Genomic DNA, 23,322 nt, shown 5'->3' with positions numbered 1-23,322 from the left:
AAATTAAGAAATCTCGAGGAATTTATAAGAAAAGTCTCTCTGGTGTAAAATAATGTAAAAATGAAATAAAATTAAAGCCTGCAGATGTTTAGTACTTTGATCTACCAAAAGAAAACATGTAAAATATTGCCACGAGTGATTATAATCGTCGAGGTATTTTTCATGTACGTAAAACATTTTCTTCGTGTTCACAAAATTTAAAGTAAAGCTTCGTTAATCCGAACGCAGTGGAACTTGGATTGATTGAGTTAATAGGTTTATTCCGACAATCGATTTTTGCGTAAAAAAATGACTGCCTGAACAAAAGCATTTATATTATTTTTTATAAATAAATAGAAGTTTATTTTCAAGCATAATTCATTTCATTTTGGTCCTGAATTGCATTTTTTAGCAAAACGAACAGAAAAAGATATATCCGCGCTACTGATTTTCACATTATAAAATTCCTAGCCAACGTATTAGTTAACTCCTTTGGTGGAAGCGACTGGTCACTATTAACTTGATCCTTTAACTGAAAGATAAATCTGTTAATGTACCTCTGCATAAATAAGGGAAAATAAACTCATAACACATAAAGTTTCGTTCAGATGCGAAACCTAAACAAAGGGAAAAAAATTGAAATGAGAGAAGATAGAAGTCGGAGAGGTAAAAGCAAGAATAGGAATTACAACGTTTCTTACATTTCAGAAATACTTAAGCGATCACTAGAGGGAAATTCGAAAAGATTTCGAAACTTTTCACACTTGACACTAATACTTTATAACGTTGCGCGCCTCTAACTAGCACGCAACCTAGAGGTGACTGTGAAAGCTTGTATAAACCACAGAGTCTTATAAAGGGTTTAAGTCCCTTTTTATTCAACGTACTAAATTACAATTGCGTCCTCTTGACGCTTACAAACTGTGCCAACTAGGCAGTCGAAATAAAAATAATAACCTGAAAAGAAAATAAAGACAAGATTCTAAATACGAGGCTCTCTAAAATAACTAACTCACTGCGTTTTACAATACGGCTGCTAATTCAGCAGACTTGAAGCTCACTGGAACAATTGCAACTACTTCCCGCCAAGCACATTGGCCGCAATGCGGGGTTCTTCAATTCTCGATTTCTACCTCCGCGCTCGCTAAGTAAGAATAACTCTCTCACCGAACTCGTTTCCTTCTATTTAAACCATACTACTTCCGCTGATAATTTGAATGCTTGCGCGTTCTACTCAAATTTACATATTCTGGCATTGGCAGTTCCAGGGGAAAGTAAGGCTTGACAGGAAAGATAGTTTAAACTTAAAATAAATGTTAGTTAAAATAAATATAAACCCTACATTTCCCGCTGCCAGAATTTGGAAAACTTGGAAGCAGGTCCTACAAACGACCTGTTGTAAGTTTATCTAATTCTGAACTAACTGGCGAAAGCCTCGTTTACACAAAAAAAAATCTTATGTAACAATTAAAATTCTGTTAGTCGTTACAAAGCTTTCTTCTTACAGCAACTTTTCCTGGACTTCATCAATCAATCTTGGTCTTTCCTTCCAGCATCTGGAAGGAATAAGTATCAGTATCTTTCCACATACATTACCGTTACACAACAAAGACATGCTGAAAGAGGGGGGAATATCTTACAATCTCCTCCTTTTAAAGGGCGACTGGGGAGAAGGGAACCCAATCACCAAATCGTGGTGGTGTCGAATTATCGTCCACCACCTTTTAGTTCGGGTGCCACTGCAGGGTCATTAGGTTAGTTTGAAGCAGGAGACGTGAAAAATATGCATTCGTTCGTTGATTTTCGTTCGTTGTTTTCGTATAGAATAATAAATTATCTATTATTTCATAGTTTTTTGCTCTATTTCTTATCGCATCGATATCTGTATGCTCAAAGCTTTCGGGGTCTTTCAAATAAGCATAGATATTTCCAAATTCAGGATCAGCTTTCAGTTCAGTAATAACCGTATCTCTAGAATCTAAAATTTTTGAAGTCAACACAGCGCATTTAAGTTCATTACCTTCATCGTCCAGTTTTATATAATTTACACTTTCTTGACTTACATATATAATTTACACTTTCTTGACACAATAAATTTTTGTTCTTAACGTTTCGTTTTTCTTAGTTATTGCTTACTTCACATTCATTCAATTTTTCAAGCATTAATTTAACTTTACCCTGGCTCTCCACCATGTGTGGTGTCAAACGGGAATATTCGTGTTTTAGTCTTACAACACTTCCCCTAACCACCATGATTTGTTAGAATTCAACAACCAAATAGACACACCTTACTCGACATTCTACAACTCAATGAGCTACTTTAATATTCTTAAAAATTCAAATGTAGGTGGAGAACCCTACGAAACACATTCATTCTAACTTCCCCCTCATTCATCTTTAAACATGCAGGCTTTCGCTCTAAAGCATGATTTTACAGTTTAATACTTAAATTTTGACTTCATTGCTTTTAAGCATTCACATTTAGCATCTACAATTTTATGCTTCTAGACTAAATTCTACTTTTACATAACATGCAAGTATTTACATACATTTACAAAATTTTAATACATATGCTTTTTACAATTTACCATAAAATGAATAAGAGAAAATAAATTTTTACTTTACTCATTCTTCGCCAAACTGGCGGCACTGGAACTAAAATTCTTATTAGTACAAGAATACGAAATTATTTTTATCTCCGGCCAAATTTTGGCTTTAACATAACAGAATTAGTCTTTCGACCAACAGAAAATGCTTGTTTTTAGCTTTTACACTGAAAGAAAATAATACTTTTGCCTTAGCTAAATAAAGTAAAACAAAACTAAGTCTCAACCGAGACATATTGACTTTCGTCAAAACATAGAACTTCGTACTTATGCATAACATTTCGGAACAAAAGAGAAAAAAATTTATAGAAGGTTTTAACTTATCTTTGAGTTTTCGATGCTTGAAACTCCGTCATCCGTTTTTGACAAAATTGATCCCAAGTTAGAGGTGTCATGGATGTCAATCTTCTCCTTATTGATCTCCGATTGTCGTCCCCGTTGTTCTTTCTTTTGCGTCCTCTACATGCTGGCCTCTTGACGGAGTAATCGTCCGGTTGTTGGCCTTTGCGTTTCTGCCTGGGACGGCTGGTCTTGACGTCTTCCGGTCTGGAGTCCTTGAATTTCTTCTGTTCCTCGTACTTCTGTGCCTCCTGTTGGCGTTTCAGTTTACGGAACGGCGGCCTTGCTGGCACCTGACTCTGTGGCCGTGTGCGCGTTCTCCTTGATGTGTAATTTCTCCTGCCATCTTTTGTAGGTGGTGTTTTCGTCTTTACCACGGTTTCTTTACCCGGTTCATCTGTATTTTTGTTTTTCTTAAACGCCGGAGTTTGAAACTCATTTTTTCTTTTTGATACCGACGTCCGGGTTGTAGAAGTGCTAGGTCTCTCTTCAGTTCTCCGTTTCTTGGGTGGTGGAATAGTTGTTGCAGTCTCTGGCCCTTCTATTTCGTTTAGACTTGAGTCCTACAAGAAACTTTTAAGGATTTCAAAATCATTGGGATTATAGTATTTTTTCACCTGGTCGGGACTTGCTTTACAGATTTCCCCTCTCTCGTTTTTAAGATATAAGACTACTCCTTTGATTTCCTGAATTACATAGGGGCCTTCAAACTTTGGAGCTAGCTTTGCCATAAAATTGTCTGGGGCACTTGATAAAGAAAATTTCCGTTTCAATACTTTATCCCCAACTTTAAAATCTGCTTCACGGCGTTTTCTATCATAATAAATTTTCTGCCTATTTCTTGCCGTATCCGAAGTTTTAAGCGCCTGATTAATTAGTTTTTGCACGTCCTTTTGTCTAAATTCCTGCTCTCTTTGTTGCACAAAGAATAATTTATCTAAAGGCGTAATTAACTTTCTGCCTAAAAATAATTCTGCTGGAGTTTTTCCCCTAGTATCATGATGTGCCGTTCTTAAAGCATAAGCTAATTCATTTATGTAGCCATCCCAGCGCTTGTGATGTGTGCTAACGTAACTGCGAATTATTTTTACAATGTTTTTATTAACTCTTTCTGCTATGTTAGCCTGTGGTCTATACGGAACCATTTTGATGTGGCGTATATCAAGTCCATTGCATATGTTTTCAAATATTTGACTAATGAATTGTTTTCCGTTATCGCTAATGACTTTTATCGGTGCACCGTATTTTAAAATGTATCTGTGTAAGAATGCATCTGCGACTGTTTTGGCTGACGCGCGTTTAAGTGGAACAATTTCTATCCATTTTGAAAAATGATCTACTATTACTAAAAGAAAACGATTTTTATTTAACTCGCTCTGGGGGAAGGGACCAAGGAGATCTATGCCTAAAATTTCATTCGGAAATGTAGCGCGAATGCTATTTAAGTACCCGGCCGGGCTGTAATTAATATCATTTATTAACTGACATTGATTGCAGGATCTGACATACGCCGTTACTATTTTGTATAATTGCGGGAAATATACCGCCTCGCGTACCCTTTTTAAAGTCTTTCTGACCCCGAGGTGGCCCGCTGTTTTTTTTTCGTGCAACTCCTTCAAAATGCTTAATCGAAGCGAGGCTGGGATGACTGGCTTATACTCAAGATTTTCGTTCGTTGTTTTCGTATAGAATAATAAATTATCTATTATTTCATAGTTTTTTGCTCTATTTCTTATCGCATCGATATCTGTATGCTCAAAGCTTTCGGGGTCTTTCAAATAAGCATAGATATTTCCAAATTCAGGATCAGCTTTCAGTTCAGTAATAACCGTATCTCTAGAATCTAAAATTTTTGAAGTCAACACAGCGCATTTAAGTTCATTACCTTCATCGTCCAGTTTTATATAATTTACACTTTCTTGACTTACATATATAATTTACACTTTCTTGACACAATAAATTTTTGTTCTTAACGTTTCGTTTTTCTTAGTTATTGCTTACTTCACATTCATTCAATTTTTCAAGCATTAATTTAACTTTACCCTGGCTCTCCACCATGTGTGGTGTCAAACGGGAATATTCGTGTTTTAGTCTTACAACACTTCCCCTAACCACCATGATTTGTTAGAATTCAACAACCAAATAGACACACCTTACTCGACATTCTACAACTCAATGAGCTACTTTAATATTCTTAAAAATTCAAATGTAGGTGGAGAACCCTACGAAACACATTCATTCTAACTTCCCCCTCATTCATCTTTAAACATGCAGGCTTTCGCTCTAAAGCATGACTTTACAGTTTAATACTTAAATTTTGACTTCATTGCTTTTAAGCATTCACATTTAGCATCTACAATTTTATGCTTCTAGACTAAATTCTACTTTTACATAACATGCAAGTATTTACATACATTTACAAAATTTTAATACATATGCTTTTTACAATTTACCATAAAATGAATAAGAGAAAATAAATTTTTACTTTACTCATTCTTCGCCAAACTGGCGGCACTGGAACTAAAATTCTTATTAGTACAAGAATACGAAATTATTTTTATCTCCGGCCAAATTTTGGCTTTAACATAACAGAATTAGTCTTTCGACCAACAGAAAATGCTTGTTTTTAGCTTTTACACTGAAAGAAAATAATACTTTTGCCTTAGCTAAATAAAGTAAAACAAAACTAAGTCTCAACCGAGACATATTGACTTTCGTCAAAACATAGAACTTCGTACTTATGCATAACATTTCGGAACAAAAGAGAAAAAAATTTATAGAAGGTTTTAACTTATCTTTGAGTTTTCGATGCTTGAAACTCCGTCATCCGTTTTTGACAAAATTGATCCCAAGTTAGAGGTGTCATGGATGTCAATCTTCTCCTTATTGATCTCCGATTGTCGTCCCCGTTGTTCTTTCTTTTGCGTCCTCTACATGCTGGCCTCTTGACGGAGTAATCGTCCGGTTGTTGGCCTTTGCGTTTCTGCCTGGGACGGCTGGTCTTGACGTCCTCCGGTCTGGAGTCCTTGAATTTCTTCTGTTCCTCGTACTTCTGTGCCTCCTGTTGGCGTTTCAGTTTACGGAACGGCGGCCTTGCTGGCACCTGACTCTGTGGCCGTGTGCGCGTTCTCCTTGATGTGTAATTTCTCCTGCCATCTTTTGTAGGTGGTGTTTTCGTCTTTACCACGGTTTCTTTACCCGGTTCATCTGTATTTTTGTTTTTCTTAAACGCCGGAGTTTGAAACTCATTTTTTCTTTTTGATACCGACGTCCGGGTTGTAGAAGTGCTAGGTCTCTCTTCAGTTCTCCGTTTCTTGGGTGGTGGAATAGTTGTTGCAGTCTCTGGCCCTTCTATTTCGTTTAGACTTGAGTCCTACAAGAAACTTTTAAGGATTTCAAAATCATTGGGATTATAGTATTTTTTCACCTGGTCGGGACTTGCTTTACAGATTTCCCCTCTCTCGTTTTTAAGATATAAGACTACTCCTTTGATTTCCTGAATTACATAGGGGCCTTCAAACTTTGGAGCTAGCTTTGCCATAAAATTGTCTGGGGCACTTGATAAAGAAAATTTCCGTTTCAATACTTTATCCCCAACTTTAAAATCTGCTTCACGGCGTTTTCTATCATAATAAATTTTCTGCCTATTTCTTGCCGTATCCGAAGTTTTAAGCGCCTGATTAATTAGTTTTTGCACGTCCTTTTGTCTAAATTCCTGCTCTCTTTGTTGCACAAAGAATAATTTATCTAAAGGCGTAATTAACTTTCTGCCTAAAAATAATTCTGCTGGAGTTTTTCCCCTAGTATCATGATGTGCCGTTCTTAAAGCATAAGCTAATTCATTTATGTAGCCATCCCAGCGCTTGTGATGTGTGCTAACGTAACTGCGAATTATTTTTACAATGTTTTTATTAACTCTTTCTGCTATGTTAGCCTGTGGTCTATACGGAACCATTTTGATGTGGCGTATATCAAGTCCATTGCATATGTTTTCAAATATTTGACTAATGAATTGTTTTCCGTTATCGCTAATGACTTTTATCGGTGCACCGTATTTTAAAATGTATCTGTGTAAGAATGCATCTGCGACTGTTTTGGCTGACGCGCGTTTAAGTGGAACAATTTCTATCCATTTTGAAAAATGATCTACTATTACTAAAAGAAAACGATTTTTATTTAACTCGCTCTGGGGGAAGGGACCAAGGAGATCTATGCCTAAAATTTCATTCGGAAATGTAGCGCGAATGCTATTTAAGTACCCGGCCGGGCTGTAATTAATATCATTTATTAACTGACATTGATTGCAGGATCTGACATACGCCGTTACTATTTTGTATAATTGCGGGAAATATACCGCCTCGCGTACCCTTTTTAAAGTCTTTCTGACCCCGAGGTGGCCCGCTGTTTTTTTTTCGTGCAACTCCTTCAAAATGCTTAATCGAAGCGAGGCTGGGATGACTGGCTTATACTCAAGATTTTCGTTCGTTGTTTTCGTATAGAATAATAAATTATCTATTATTTCATAGTTTTTTGCTCTATTTCTTATCGCATCGATATCTGTATGCTCAAAGCTTTCGGGGTCTTTCAAATAAGCATAGATATTTCCAAATTCAGGATCAGCTTTCAGTTCAGTAATAACCGTATCTCTAGAATCTAAAATTTTTGAAGTCAACACAGCGCATTTAAGTTCATTACCTTCATCGTCCAGTTTTATACGAGAAAGTGCGTCAGCTACATTGTTTTCCTTACCCGGTTTATATTTTATTGTGATATTATATTCTTGGAGTTTTAAAGCCCATCTTATTAACCTGGGCGTTAGGTTTTTCCCCGAGTAAAGTCTACCAACAGCCGCATGATCCGAAAAGACTGTTACTGGCGATTTGCCGAAATAAACTCGAAATTTGTGTACAGCCATTAATACGGCTAATGTTTCTCTTTCTGTAGCTGTATAATTCGATTGTGTTTGATTCAATGTTTTACTAAAAAATGCCAGCGGATGGTTATTTTGCATAAGAACCGCACCTACCGCATAGTCTGATGCATCTGCCGCAATTTCCAGGTTTTCGTCCTCCTCAGGGAATTTTAAAACAGGGGCATTAATAAGCGCTTCTTTTAATCTTTCAAAAGCTGTGTTCGCTTCCGCTGTCCACGTAAATTTACTCTTTTTTTCTTTTGATTACTAAGAGTGGTTCAACAATATTAGCGAAATCTTTTATGAAAGATCGATAGTAAGAACATTGTTCAAGGAAAGACGAAAGTTTCTTGGCGGTGTTGGGCGGTGGGAAATTCTTAATAGCTTTTATTTTTGAATCTTGTGTTTCTATACCCTTTTGCGAAATTTTATAACCGAGATATTTAAGTTCTTTAGTTGCGAACTTGCATTTTGAGGCGTTAATTGTAAGACCGGCCTCTTTTAATAATTTAAAAACTTGTTCGAGGTCACTAATGTGTTGTTCCAACGTACTACTCGTTATAATTATATCATCTAGATAAATTAAAGTTGATTTTCCTAGGACAGGCTTTAGAACAATGTCCATAGCTCTCTGGAATGTTGATGGGGCCCCACACAACCCAAAAGGCATGCGTAAAAATGCATAAGTGCCCGATTTTGTTATAAACGCGGTTTTATGTATATCTTCGGGTCTCATAGCTATTTGATAGTAGCCAGACGTTAAGTCCAAAGTAGACATATATCTCGTCGATTTGATCTGTCTAATGATCTCGTCTATAACCGGCAAAGGGTAAACTGGGAATTTAGTTATGCTATTTAGTTTTCTATAATCGATAGCAAACCTCCAAGCCCTTTTATCCGAAGGAGCGAACTCGTTCTTTTTCCTACATAGTACGACTGGACTCGCGTATTCACTATTTATGGGCGTTATTATTTTATTCTTTAACATCTCCTGAATATGTTCTTCGATGATTACGTCTTTTTGTTTGTCATAGCGGTAAGGTTTAGTCCTACAAGGTTTTTCGGCATTTAATTGAATCTTGTGAGTCACGATCTGACAGTTTCCCGGTTTTTCTGAAAACAAATGAGAAAAATTACTCACCACTTGCTGTATTGCTTTACTTTCCTGGTCATTCAAATGGCTAAGGTCCAATTCAGGTGTCTCCACCGGTTCCACCACCCTCTGGTCCATCTCCAGCACCACGGAACTATCTTGAAAATTTAATTTGGCCCTCGCGGCCCTTAAAAAGTCCATACCTAAAATAAGAGAGTGTTGGAGGTGTTTCACCACAAAAATTAATACTTTGAGATTTTCCTCTTTTACCTGTATGTTTAATGATACTTTCCCGATGCAGTGACATGTTTTTCCTTGCGCCGCTATAATATCCGTATTTCTGGTTTTAAAGAGTCGTATCCTATAAAAATTCTTTTTGAAGAACTTTTCACTCATGAAATTTCCTTCTGCTCCTGTATCGATGAGGGCTTCTACTGGTACATCGCCAACCAGGACTTGTATAATTGGTAGCTGTGAGTTTTTTACGATGACTGTATTTAGATGTCTATTTGAGGGTTTTTCTAAAACTTCCGGGGTCTGGACCCTCCCTTTCACAGGCCCCTCTAGTCGTTTAAAGCTTTCCTTTCAATCTGTGTCTTCTGGGTACGCGGATGCTTATTTTCAAATTTTCTTTTTGGGCCTTGACCTTCGAGTTTCGATGCGTTAGCTTGATATTTCTTTCCCCCATATGAGCGATTTCCATTTCTTGTTTCCTCCTTCCTTCTGGTACTTTGAGAATATGTTTCCCCTCTCGCTCTTTCCGCGATTCTGCGATTTTGAAACTTCACCGCCAATTCGAAAAGTTCCTGCAATGTGGTTGGGTTTCTAATTTCAAAGTAGTCTTGGACAGCGGGTAACAATCTTGGTAATATTATTTCAATAATCTCCGCATCGGGTTTCTTGCCATACAGCATATCCGTTAGCTTGATTTTTCGTAAAATAAAGTCCGTCAATTGTGCTGTATCCCGTTGATAGAAACTATATAGCTCGACTTCCAGCCGTGCGCGATCTTTCACTATGGGGAAGGCCTTTACTAACGATTTTTTGAAATTTTCAAATGTATACGTCGGGCTTCCAAATTCACCTAGAAGAAATTTGCCTATATTTTTCCACCATAGCGCGGCCTGTCCTCTTAGTGCTGATGTGGCGATGGCAACTTTTTGTCTTTCAGGCACAGGGTAGAGCTGAAAGTGGTTTTCTATACCTTCTAAAAATACGGACACCGAATTTTTTCCGTCGAAATAGACGTTTGGCTTGATTGATGCTCTCAAAGTCTGGACCAGGTATCCAAATCCTTCTAACTGAGTTGTCATTTCTTGGTGTTGTCCAGCGGCTTCCATCCAGTTTTCGGCCATTTCAGTTCGATAAGTGTTCGGGCGCCAATATAACGTTGCGCGCCTCTAACTAGCACGCAACCTAGAGGTGACTGTGAAAGCTTGTATAAACCACAGAGTCTTATAAAGGGTTTAAGTCCCTTTTTTATTCAACGTACTAAATTACAATTGCGTCCTCTTGACGCTTACAAACTGTGCCAACTAGGCAGTCGAAATAAAAATAATAACCTGAAAAGAAAATAAAGACAAGATTCTAACTACGAGGCTCTCTAAAATAACTAACTCACCGCGTTTTACAATATGGCTGCTAATTCAGCAGACTTGAAGCTCACTGGAACAATTGCAACTACTTCCCGCCAAGCACATAGGCCGCAATGCGGGGTTCTTCAATTCTCGATTTCTACCTCCGCGCTCGCTAAGTAAGAATAACTCTCTCACCGAACTCGTTTCCTTCTATTTAAACCATACTACTTCCGCTGATAATTTGAATGCTTGCGCGTTCTACTCAAATTTACATATTCTGGCATTGGCAGTTCCAGGGGAAAGTAAGGCTTGACAGGAAAGATAGTTTAAACTTAAAATAAATGTTAGTTAAAATAAATATAAACCCTACAACTTCATTAACAGAGGCGATACTTTCATCCATACTCAAATTACAGGTGCCGAAAACCAGTTTTACACAAGCATTTGAAGTGAGTTCCAAACGTATAAAGACTCAAAATGTTATTTTTAATGCTTCCAGGAAACGTTACTCTCACATCTGTTAAACTTTCAATATACATTTTATATTTAGACTAATATATACTAAAACAACGTTTTTCTTTTTAATTGGAAAGATTTTCTTAGCACCCAAAATCATCTGTTAGTGTTTTTACAACACGAACTTTCGTATCTTGAAAAAATAGACTGTTTCTGTCTTACGGGAAATGTTTAGTGTAATCCCTGCACACAGAGAATCGAACAAAAAAGATCTCCACAGTTTTGAATAACTGTGTTTTTTAATTCAATATTTGCAGAAGACTTTATGTAGCTTTTATTTAAAATGTAATAATATCACAGCAAGTTTTCCTTCTGTTGTTTGGCATTACAAAGGGAGTTTTAAATATACGATTTTACATTTTAGAAATTAATTTACAAACTATAGAGCCTTAACGTAAATTTTTATCTTCAAACAGTTTCAGGTGTTAAATTGGAATACGAATATGAAAATAAAATAGCAATTATTTTTAGTTAGAACTTTTTAGATTTTTAATACGCATCACACAAACTTTTTAAATAATTATAGAACTGATGTTTCACAAAGCGCTTATTTCATCGTGATATGAAATATTTGTTTAACGTGTAGAAGAGTTTTCAAATATGCTAATAATAACAGGTTCCCTTAAATTAAGAACGACATCCCTTAAATTTCATCCAATTAGGCAAAATTTACCTGCCTCTAAATATGTCCTCCCTTTCCTCTCAAAATGCTACTTTCTCATCACTGTTATGAATATATTACGTGGAGGTCAGAAGTTTTATGCAAATTATTATCATTTTTGTGGTACGCATGACAAGGAAAGGCATATATCAAATCCAAAGCTTGTTTTGCGACATATGGTCTCGGAAACTGACTTTATAAAACGTTTTTATCCCATACGGCCTTCATCCTTCATCCTAATGATTCCGATTAATGCTCCTCCCTCCATTTCGCGTGCATTTACAACCATCGCGTCGTCTTCATCTCCGTAATGACATTTTTTTGCTTCCGTATCATGTCACGTGCCTCTATTTAAGCTGTCTCTTCCCGTTTCTGGGGGAAGATAGGGAAGACATCTATGATTAAATATTCCCATGCAGACTTCTTCTTCTGATATGCTTAGCATTGTGCATAGAAGAGCAAGGATTTAAAAATTGTGGCCTTATCAGAAATAACTTAAATTCTGCTTTGCGATTTACTAGTATGGATTTTTGTATTATTTTGCTATTATTCGTAAAGAAATAGCTGTGGAGTGTTATGAGTTGAAGTAGTCAATGATGAACTGAAATTCAGGCAAAAGCCAAAGATTAGGAAACTTTATGTGGACTATTCTACGCCTCATTTTAACAACGAAAGAAAAATAGTCAGTAACTTACAATTATGGATTTTCTTTTTTCGTATTGATACAACACCAGCTGGTAAATTTTGAAATAACGCTTTCGTTAAGAATTTCTAAATGTAAAAGTAAGGGATTTTTGGTTTTGTCCTTTTTTGCATGAGGTAAGAAATCATAAAAGTTTTTCCTGATTCTTTGATATCATTTTGTGTGTCACATGAAGTAAAACACATTTTAAAATATTTTATGATATGTATTTGATTTCAAAAGTATCTTAGTTAATTGTCTGCTGCTTACTTTTCAAGTTGATGTTAATCTTCACTTTGCCAACTAGTCAACTTCATAAAATAATCACGAAAGCAGCTAAATTTTTTTCAGGCGTATTTTAGATTAAATTCTAATAAAGTTAAATTTGCATAGCTCTATAGCTCTGTTGAGTTGATAAATCGAAATTTCGAAACTTCGCGTATCATCTGAAGAGTTAATCTTAATTAAATACATATAAATAAAACTTCATGATATGAAGCAGTTTCCAGCTATCTGCCGTAGAAGGCTTCCTCTAGCAGATTCGTAATCTCGTGACACATAGAGAATCTACAAATTTCCCATATAGCCAGCCCATTCAGTGTTCGAATAATCAAACATGGACCATACAGAATCCCGGGTTCCACTAGTTGTACCTACAAAGCAACTGGCAAAGAATCTACGAAATTGTGAGCTAGATAAATTGTATACCTTATAATTTATTTTACCAAAACCTAGAGGATTTTCTTAATAGGGATGTGGACCTAGAGACCTTTATAAAGCCAGCTGGCACATGTTCATTTTACATGTGAAGAAATGCGCATATATCCCATGCAACCATGTTTATTATCTCTCTGAAATCTACTTTGTCACGAATACAAACATTCAGTAGGGCAATTCATGTGTCCCTCTCAAACAGCCTGAACGGGGTGAATTGAAAATTTATAAACATTCTCTGTCTAGTGTATATTTAGATAATTCACTCGCTTATCTTTATAACTACATATGCAAAATTCATTGATATAAGATAATTTAAGTTCATCAACAATAAATAGGTTATATCCTTAACCTATGATACGTAAAATAGATTAACGTATAAATAAAAAGAGCCATTAATAGATGCAAGAGGAAAATTTATTGAAAGCCAAAAACGATTTTTAATTCCTCTAATATTTGATCCACAGCGTATACAGACTGCAGGAATTCAAACACAGATCTTTCATTAGTTAGCTTGTAGAGACATTAGGTAATTTGGAAGCAGGAAAGATGAAAAATTAACAAAGCCTTCGCCGGGAATCGAACCGCGGACCTCTGAAATACCTGCCCAATGTGCAAACCTCTACATCACAAAGGCGATTAAGAAGGCGAGAGAAATACCTTATATACTCCCCTTGTTAAAGGGCAACGGGGATTTTAGGAGACCCAATTGCCAAATCCTGGGTGAGCAGAATCACCACCCAACACCCTTTTAGTTCGACCGCCACTGTAGAGACATTAGGTATTTTTTTGGAAGCAGGCAAGATGAAAAATTAGTAATGCCTTCACCGGGAATCGAACCGCGGACCTCTTAATTACGTGCTGAGCATGCAGATCACTTCACCACGAAGACTTGTTAAGAAGGCGGAAGAAATACCTTATAAGCTATCCATGCTAACCACCACTATGGGACCACACTTATAAAGATTGACAAAATTTTACTTGCAAACTAAGTTTAGAAGGTACTTCTCCCGAATTCCTGGCATGCTTTCGTGGTATGTTGGTCTGCCCGCTGGGCGCGTATTCCAGAGGTCCGTGGTTCGATTCCCGGTAAAGGCGTTGCTCATTTTTCATCTTGCCTTTTTACAAAAATACCTAATGTCTCTACAGCGTTATTAATTAGAATGTCTTTGTTGACATTTTGTGGCTTAACTTAACTTACACCTCGGCGGGTTAGCCTAACTTTGCCGATTCCTGAGGTGTGGTTCCCATAGAAGGAGGGAAACTAACAATTGGAGAAAGAAGGACAGGCACCTTACCTGTGCAAATATAGCACATCTATTTGGAAAGCTATCCGAAAAGCCTGAGTTTCAAGCGTGTGAAAGATTATAAAATTATTAATGCGATATATAGTATATTACTTGTGCAGACCATGATTCTAGTTGAACAAAAATATAATAAACAAAGTACAATATTGTTGGATAAATGCAAAGAATCTTAATTAGCACTTTTACATTTGCAGAATAATAGCAAAAAATACGTAGGTGAAAAGAATACTAATCTCAGAACGGAGCTGAGAATTTCGTGAGTCGCATAAGGTCTCACGTATAAGTCTTTTCCAATCACTTAGTCCAAATTATCTGTAAAACTGAGCAACTTACTTGAACTTTTTTCCTTTTCATCTTTAATAAATTAACGAATAGAACGCAGCTTCGGATCTTTGAGTAGGGCAGCATTTCTGATATAGTATGGTGCAATAGTAATAGTCCTAAAGATATTATTTTGAGGCCTTTGAAGGATGAGGATGCACGTTTTAAGAGCATTTTTTGCATAGGAATTGTATAATCACTTTCATTCCTCCCCATTTACTCATCCCTTAGAAAGTAGCGCGACGCGCTGTCCACCAGACAATGAGACATTATCGTCTCCCACACTTTAGTTCGGTTATCAATCACTGTAGAGACGACTAAGCTTTTCGGAATAGAGAATGTGAAAATTTATTTGTTTCCTTATCGGGATTAGAAGAAATACAATGATACTTTACGGATTTTTTTCCTAAGTTCTGGCTACTTGAGTAACTTCTTGCAAACCTTAACTTAATCGTTTATCTGCTAATATTTTGCTTTTGAGAGTACGTGTAATTTATTTAAATTTCTCTTTCGAAACTTACACAATAATTTATTTGGGAGAGTCAAAATCTCGATAGTTTATCACAATATTTGTGTAAAAAATTAATATATTGTTATTTATTAGACATTTTTCTTTGAGAACTTTCAAATTTATTGATCTTCGAATCTCAGGAGTAGATATTTTTGGAAATTTCATATAAGCGTTCTCAAGAATGAAAACTCTTCAGCCAGACGTCATTGTAAAAAAAGTAAAACACTGTTTTGCGGATGCTCTGTGCTTATTCACTGAAAACTCACAATAGAATTTTTGAACCGAAAACATTACCTCCCTTACCTAGGTTGGCGGGAGGTAAAACTGCAAAATACAATCACATGGGTAATTACTAAACAGTTTATCCAGTTACTAACAGTTTATACCTGGACAGTGAAAGACATGCTACACTCGATCTAATTTACTTAAAACGCCAAACCTAAACGTTATTTAGTAAGGCCCAATGCATTGAATAGCGATAAAAGTGTGCTGAATTAAAATATAATTTTTTGGCGAAACTTTGAGACTCGGTATTCCGCATAATACAATTCTGAAATGGCAAGTTACAAGTAACAATATAACGAAACATTTTTGCAGAATACAAGCAGTATTCAGAGTACAACAAACAGAACAACAAGCAAATGGGGCGAGGAGTTGAATACGGTGAACAAAATCAAGAAATTAATGGTATAGATAATTATCCAATGCTGTCCAAATCCCGATCTGATGAGGACATGAAGCTTTTCATTGGTGTTATAAGTTTGGATATTGATCAGATGGATCTAAAAGAATTTTTCATAATTTTCATTAGTTATTAATGTTAATATTATAACTCACCCTACAAACGGAAAATCTAGAGGCTTTTGATTCATTACATTCTCACTTGAAGAGAAAGAAGACAAAGTATTGGGAAATGTGCCTCATACAATCAAAGGAAAACAGATTGATACTAAAAGAGCTAAGGTCAAACCAGGAATTAAAAAGATATTTGCTGTTGGGTTAGATAGTGACTACACGGAAACTGATATATAAGCATATTTTTAAAAATATGGTAAGACTGAAACTGTTGAATTCCCATTTGAAAAAGGTGAAAAACAGAGAAGGCAATTCTGTTTTCTTACCTTATAAGGTTATTCCCCTGCCTTCTTAGCGTGCCTTCGTGGTGTAGTGGTCTGCACGCTAGGCGCGTATTCCACTCGATTCCCGGCGAAGGCGTTGCTGAATTTTCAAGTCTCCTGCTTCCAAAAAATAACCTAATATTTTTACATTGGTGCCTGATCTAAAAGGGTGGTGGATGATGATGCTCCACACCCAGGATTTGGTGATTGGGTCCCCTAAAAAGCCCAGTCGCCATTTAAAAAGGGGAAGTATATAAGGTATTTCTCCCGCTTTCTTGGCATGCCTTCGTGGTGTGGTGGTCTGCACGCTGGGCGCGTATTCTAGAAGTCCGTGGTTCGATTCCCTGCGAAGGCGTTGCTCATTTTTCATCTTTTTTGCTTCTAATTAACCTAATGTCTCTACAACCTTTAAAACGGAAGAAGCTTGCAAAGCTTCATGCAAGGAAGTTAAACAGAAAACTGATAATAAAGAATGCGATGCCAAGAAGGCTACTAACAAAGCTGATACCAGCGGTCGAGCGGTAAAAGTCACTGAAAACTGGTAGTTCGGTCCGTGGTTCGAGTCCCGGCGAATAGGCTGGCTGCATGTTCATTTTCATGGTTTTTCCCTTTTGCAACGTGGATACGAGTTAGTTTCCCTTAACCCCTTAACTGCCGCGGGCATATATATACGCTTTGCTCAGCCGATGCGTTAATTGCCCCGGGTGTATATATACGCCCTTCCAACCTACTGTCATTTGCTTTGCGCTGCTACCCGTAAAATTATTCGCAAAGCTTTGGAATGCGACACCACAATGACCTTGACAAAATGGATGTTTCAAACCCATTTATCTTTTTTGAATTATTTTTTGATGACCTGCTCGTGCTTCATATTGTTACTGAAACTTACCGTTTTGTAGACGAGTATATGAACCAACACATTGCAAACGAAAATCAAGAAAAAATCTTGGCATTCAACCAGTTCAAAAGAAATATATGTTTTATTAGGCGTACTGATTTCACAAGGTATAACACTGAAACCTGATATTACACTTTACTGGTCTAAAAATGAATTGATCGAAACTCCATTTTAGGGGTCTTTTTTATTATAAAAACATCGTTTTTATTATACTTAAATCTTTTTAATTAGATTTTTACTCAAAACATTAAATTTTGTGCATTCATTTTTTTCTTTTATTCTTTAGTTTGTGAAAGTAAACAGTATTTAGAAAGTAAAACTTTCACTTATTTTCCCCCTAATACATCGCATAACTGCGCGCGCCTGTGCGTAAAACCGTGGCACTGGGAAATGAATCTTGTATGTTTTCCGCGGCAGTTAAGGGGTTAAAAAAATATCTCTACGGGATATCTCTGCTTTTCCGTACAATGCTTAAGGGCACGCAATAAGTAAAAAAAGAAAAACTTATCCAAGAATGGTTGGTGGCCGTTGAGAATCTGCTGCTGCACAAGGTGCTTTCCCTGCACGTGCTCTCCTCGTGGTATAGGTGCAAGAGACAGAGAAGGGCCTGTATTTTCTCAGCCTCAAGAGTGATGCGCTTCTGCTGGATTCCAAGAGGATACGGTGGGCAAGCATATGGTTATAAAAGGGTACGAAAGTGGTTATGGAAACTTCGGAAGCTGTAATTATGGATAGAGTGGTGGTTATGGTATTGGATATGGCAATTATGATTACGGTTCCCCTGAAACTATAATCGGACTGAGGAATATTGTGGAACTGGTTTTGGTTAACAGCCTATTAGTTACAGGAAACCTCCAAAATGTAGTGCTGCTACTGGAACTGTTACTAGTGCTTACCACCCTTATATGCGTTTAGGAGAATTTTTATTTTATCATCTTCCATCATGTTTCTTCATGTTTTGTATAAAGAATTAGTTTCGTCATGGAATAAACTCGGAAAAATAATGTTGTGTGTATGGATTTTTTAATAGATTGAGTGCACACGAAACCGATGATAGCTTGATAAAATTTATTCTACCAAAAGAAACACTTCACAGTTCTGGAACTTTCCACAAAGATACTCGTACAGTTGTTCACAGTATCAGAGCGTACAATCAGTAGTTACACTTCAGCCTACTAAGAACGTTAAACAAAACGGATCTAAAGAGCAAAACTAACGCGGGTATTTCAGTACTAGGAATTCAGCTCAGATCTAACAACTAACAGCATACAGTCTTCATCTGTCCGCTGAAACATCTCTAGTACTTCTCAAAATATTATTAAACGTATATATGCAGTTAAAGTTACATCTAACTCACCGGCATAGTTTCTAGCTTGAATCCTATTGTACGAGTCGAACGTTTTGCAGAGACAGGCAAGAATGCATTTAGAAGGGATTAAACAGTAATAATTTGAACACCGGTTGTAATCTGAATGCAGGACCTTCTTGTTCCATGCGATGTTCTTGTTGTATGTCATCCTAAAGCATTTCCTATTTAACACTAAAACTCGGAATTTTGACAGTATCTGCTACAGTCTGTAATCTTGTACTGGCGTATTATTGTCTTAATTTTATTGTTGTTTTGTACTGCAGTCTAGTATGGCTTTCTCTTGGCTGAATATATGAATTTAACTTAAGACTGTACGATTTTAAAAAGTTACATTAGTGTTATACGGGGATACAGTAGACAAAATTACTGTGCTTTTAAAATAATAATTAGACAATTTATTTGACCTCAACTGTTCGCAAAACGGATGCTATAACCTCTTCTGAATTCATTGACATGGGTTGAAAAAACTCTGAAAGGATTTGATATTTATAATTATGGTAAAAACTTCCATTAAAGTTATTAACCAGTAGCTAATGAAGCAAAATTTTATTTCTTTTTGAAATACACCTGCTACTGTCTCAGACGCTCCACCTCAATAGTAAAGGAATGACAGGTTTTAACAAGTAATTTTACTTTATTGTTTCTATTTCTTTTAAGCATCATAATTGACCAAGGAAAAGGAAATAATTAAAATACTGTTGAAGTTCTAGAATAATTTATTAATCCATTATAATAATTTGCGAGGAGCTCTAAAATCTCTTTTTCTGATTAAAAAAGTAGGTGAGAAGTACTTGTAGGCTTAATGAGCACAAATTATTAGTTACAATCGTATTCTCAAACTTTTCTTAAGGTCGTTCCAGATTTCACAAAGAAATACATTATTCACTCTAAATTTAGAATAATGAATTTTGTTTATTCTGACAACATTTTAGAAAATTAAAAGTATTTTATTTCATTTCATAAAAAAATTATACGTTGTTATAATTCCGTAATATTTTCCATGCTGGGCACTTATAAAAAAATCATATTTCCTCTTCTGTTGGCGGCTATGTATAATTCGCACAATACTTATCTCCTGTAATCTATATATAATAGTACATGTATTCTGTTAGATCAAAACATTAAAGAACGCATTAGCTGTTCAAACTACTTAAATCTGTTTTCCACTGAAAACTAGCCCTGTGCACATCTTTGTCACCCAGATTTTCCCCGTAACGCACCATATGCGCCAGCTTTAGATTTCTAGTTTGTTATTATAACCATCTTTACGTACCCACATGTTGGCTAATTCATCTAGAAACAAAATTATATGCTTATGGGCAATTCATGATGTGGCTTACCAGTCAGATGAGAGCACAAAACAAAAATACGACAACTGTGTTACACAAAAATACTGCACAACTTAGGACGTAATATTAAACTAATGCTGACTGAACATTTAGGGTTTTTGGTAAATAGTACAAAAGAAACCCAAATAGCAGAAATGAGGAACTGATACTTCTCTGAAAGGATGCCGCCCTGGACGAACAGTGTTTAGCTGAGGAGAAGCTGACTATTAAAATTAGATCCAATATTATAGATTTAGCTTTCTCGTAGGGTTTAGCTATATTTATCTTGTTTTCCCCTTTTTCGTAGCATAGGCGTCAAGATATATTACATTTGTTATCAACATGCTAGTGCTGCATTGGAAAAACAAGTTTCTTTGAATAAAATTTAACAGTTAATTCACAACAAAATTATTATTTGTACTGATGTATTTAAAACAACTTTCGCTGTTGTGTTTAAATTTAAAATTCTAACATATCACACTTGGTTTTTTCAGTTACATCTTTCGTTGTTACATTTTAGTTTAAATTCGGCAGTTTGATTTAGTTGTTAAACATAATCCATTCTTCCTCTGTTTAACCCTAGAATGCTACCCATTCGTCTCCTAGACGAAGCCCATTACAAATAACTTTGACCTGCCTCCACTGAAACAGGAAATAGGACGGGCTACTCAGTACCTTTATATGACCATGGCTACTACAGATAAGAACATTCCTTCTTGGGGAAATATTTCCGCAAGTGGCATTTTTAGAACAATATTTTGTCTCACAGAGGAATGGTTAGGTGTAACGTACGCACTTGAAGACGCGTTGCCTTGAAGGTGTCAAAGCGTTTCCGCGGAGAACATTTTCGGGATAGTCCTGAGGCTATCCGGAATCTGTTAAAAGAACTAAGTGATTAAGAAAATTCTATTTCGCAAGATGAATCAGAAAAAGATTTTACTAACATTGAAAATCATGAATTGACAGATAGCGACAAAGATGAAAATGAGGAATTACCCCTTAACAACAAAGGAGAAGAAGAAGCAATGCTTGAAAAACAAACCTTTGGGGGCAAAATGAAAATATGAAGTTGAACTATGAAGCTGAATTTCTTACGAAGAGAAAATGCGTATTAAAAATAATATTTCCGAATAAGCCTATCCGAGTATAAGCCGAGAAATAAGATTTTGCTGAAAATATTCAGCCAAAATTGTAAATGTGTCTATAATTTAATAAATCAAGCCATACTACGCTAATAATTTAAATATCTTGTCATCTAACTGAAATGGGTCTATCAGATAATCTTTAAGGCCTCATTCATTCTAAAAACAGACTAAACACGACAGCCCGATTGGTAAAACACATCGCATTAAGCAATGCTGAAAACAGAACTGAAGATAATATTATCTACAGGCTGATGACGACGATGCTGATGCTGAAATGGGGGATCAATATGCCGTTAGTCTAGATTTGTTTGTAGCAGACAGAGGCTTAGGAGAAATGCAAGAAAATATTGAGTCGCACACCGATAGAGAAATTCGAATTAATGTATGCTAAGATTAAACAATATAAAAAGAACACTATTTCAATTTATAATATCTTTGGGATTATTTATCTTTATGGTCGAATTATTTGAAAATTACTATCGATTCATATTTTCGCTGAATTTCAAATATTTGCGGGGGAAAGACAATGTTGTTAAAATTTTTCGACTTACACAATGTTTTTACACAGCATGTTTCTCGACTAAAGGGCAGTTTTACCTTGGGCAGTAAAGGTAATCTTAGATAAACGGCGATAAAAGGCATTCGATTATAGTGCATATTTTATAAAAGGCTATTTTTGTAAAGTAACTCAAGCAAAGCTGTATGGAAAATGTTTTTATTTTACTTATTTGCAAGCTAGATGAAAAGCCTAGAGAGATGATCCGAGTTATTTAGTCATCTGTGTGTTTTAATGACGTTTGTGGTGCGTTAAGGTACCGAGAATTATAGAACCTACCGAGATATAGGGTAAACATTCAAGGTCAGTAGACAAACAAGTTTACTCTCTTTCCGGCATTGACGTCACATACTTACAGACGTGGGAGAAACGGAGGCTCAAAGAGAGGAGGCAAGAAGTGGCTTTTGAACATTGTCCGACGAAAACATCATGAAAAAAACATCGCGGAGAAAACAATGCAAGGCGAAAACGTCGTGGTACAAAACATCATGGGAGTAAAGAAAGTAAAGAGGAAACATCGCAACTCTAAAACATCGTGACCTCTTGAGCAGACTAGGAGTCAATAGACGTCATACAACAGCAAACCTTGTAGCCCAGTAACCTTGGAAAAAGATCTTATTTTATCTTGGTAAACACATTCTTACATGGATATTACTAAATTAATTAATAGTTCTGAAGAGAATGCAAAACGCAAAAGGAAATAATTGTAATTACTATAAAAGCTAATTGACTGGAAGTAGATAACCACTGAATGGAAGAATTGAAAAAACAGTAGAAATTGTGATAAAAGATAAAATTGTAATAGTTAGTAACACTAACATTTTACGGTACACTATATACCATTCCACTGTCTCAAATTTGAAAATTAATATAATCTCTCAGCAAGATGTTGTTGTTGTTAATGCTCACTTGTCTGATCTATAGTCAGCCCAAGCCCACGAATGTTCTCGTGGCAAGAAGCGCTAGTTTACGCCTCTTATTCGCAACAGCCTTGAGCACCATACAGATGACAGTGTGATTTAACTCAGCTCCGAGTGTCTCCCATCCTTCTTCCCCTACCACCAACGTCTCAAGAGGACGTTCAGATCACCGCATATTTACAGTGCTCAATTGTTGTGCCGGGCACTACACAGTAACAAACATCCATGCTTTCTCCGGGATTCGAACCCGGGCCCTTCGGCACGGCAGTCAGCGACGCTAACTGCTGTACCGGTTGGGCGGCTAGCATTGTAAAATGAATTGAAATGAAAGTATTTATAAGTATTAACAATATTCCTTACTTTTTATACGAACAAATAATTCATTAGCATCCTAACCAGCTGAACTGTGCTAAAGAAAATATTTTAATTTTACTTTGAAGAAATTATATAAGCTTTTCAAAGATGGCTATGAAGAGTTATTTCTTCTCTATTATTTGCAACAACGTTCCTAATAGAATTAAAAAAAATTGTCTTAAATTTATTACATAAAAGTAAAATCTGGAATACATTTTGTGCATACAATTATATATGTAATCCGCTGGCAAAAATGTGCATAATCTGCTTTATATATTGCATGTAAGTTCAAAAATCATATGCTTAAATACGCGTGCAGTTCTTACGAACACACAATAAGAAAAGAAAAAATATCACAGTGGAATGTGCTGATAAATATTCACTCATAGCTTTACAAATTGTGTCTATTATTTTAA

At 36.1% G+C, this 23,322-nt stretch overlaps 1 pseudogene; it reads left to right on the top strand.

Annotated features, from left to right (window-relative positions):
* The first annotated feature begins 15,773 nt into the window (after positions 1 to 15,773).
* LOC146992815 (uncharacterized) lies at positions 15,774 to 20,998 on the top strand (annotated as a pseudogene).
* The last annotated feature ends 2,324 nt before the right edge of the window (positions 20,999 to 23,322 follow it).

Source organism: Stegodyphus dumicola, chromosome X2 (assembly GCF_044657685.1).
Source record: "Stegodyphus dumicola isolate Sdum_Otavi_A_Nest chromosome X2, ASM4465768v1".
NCBI lineage: Eukaryota > Metazoa > Arthropoda > Arachnida > Araneae > Eresidae > Stegodyphus > Stegodyphus dumicola.
Note: the sequence above shows the minus strand (reverse complement) of the source record. Positions and strands in the feature narration are given on the sequence as shown.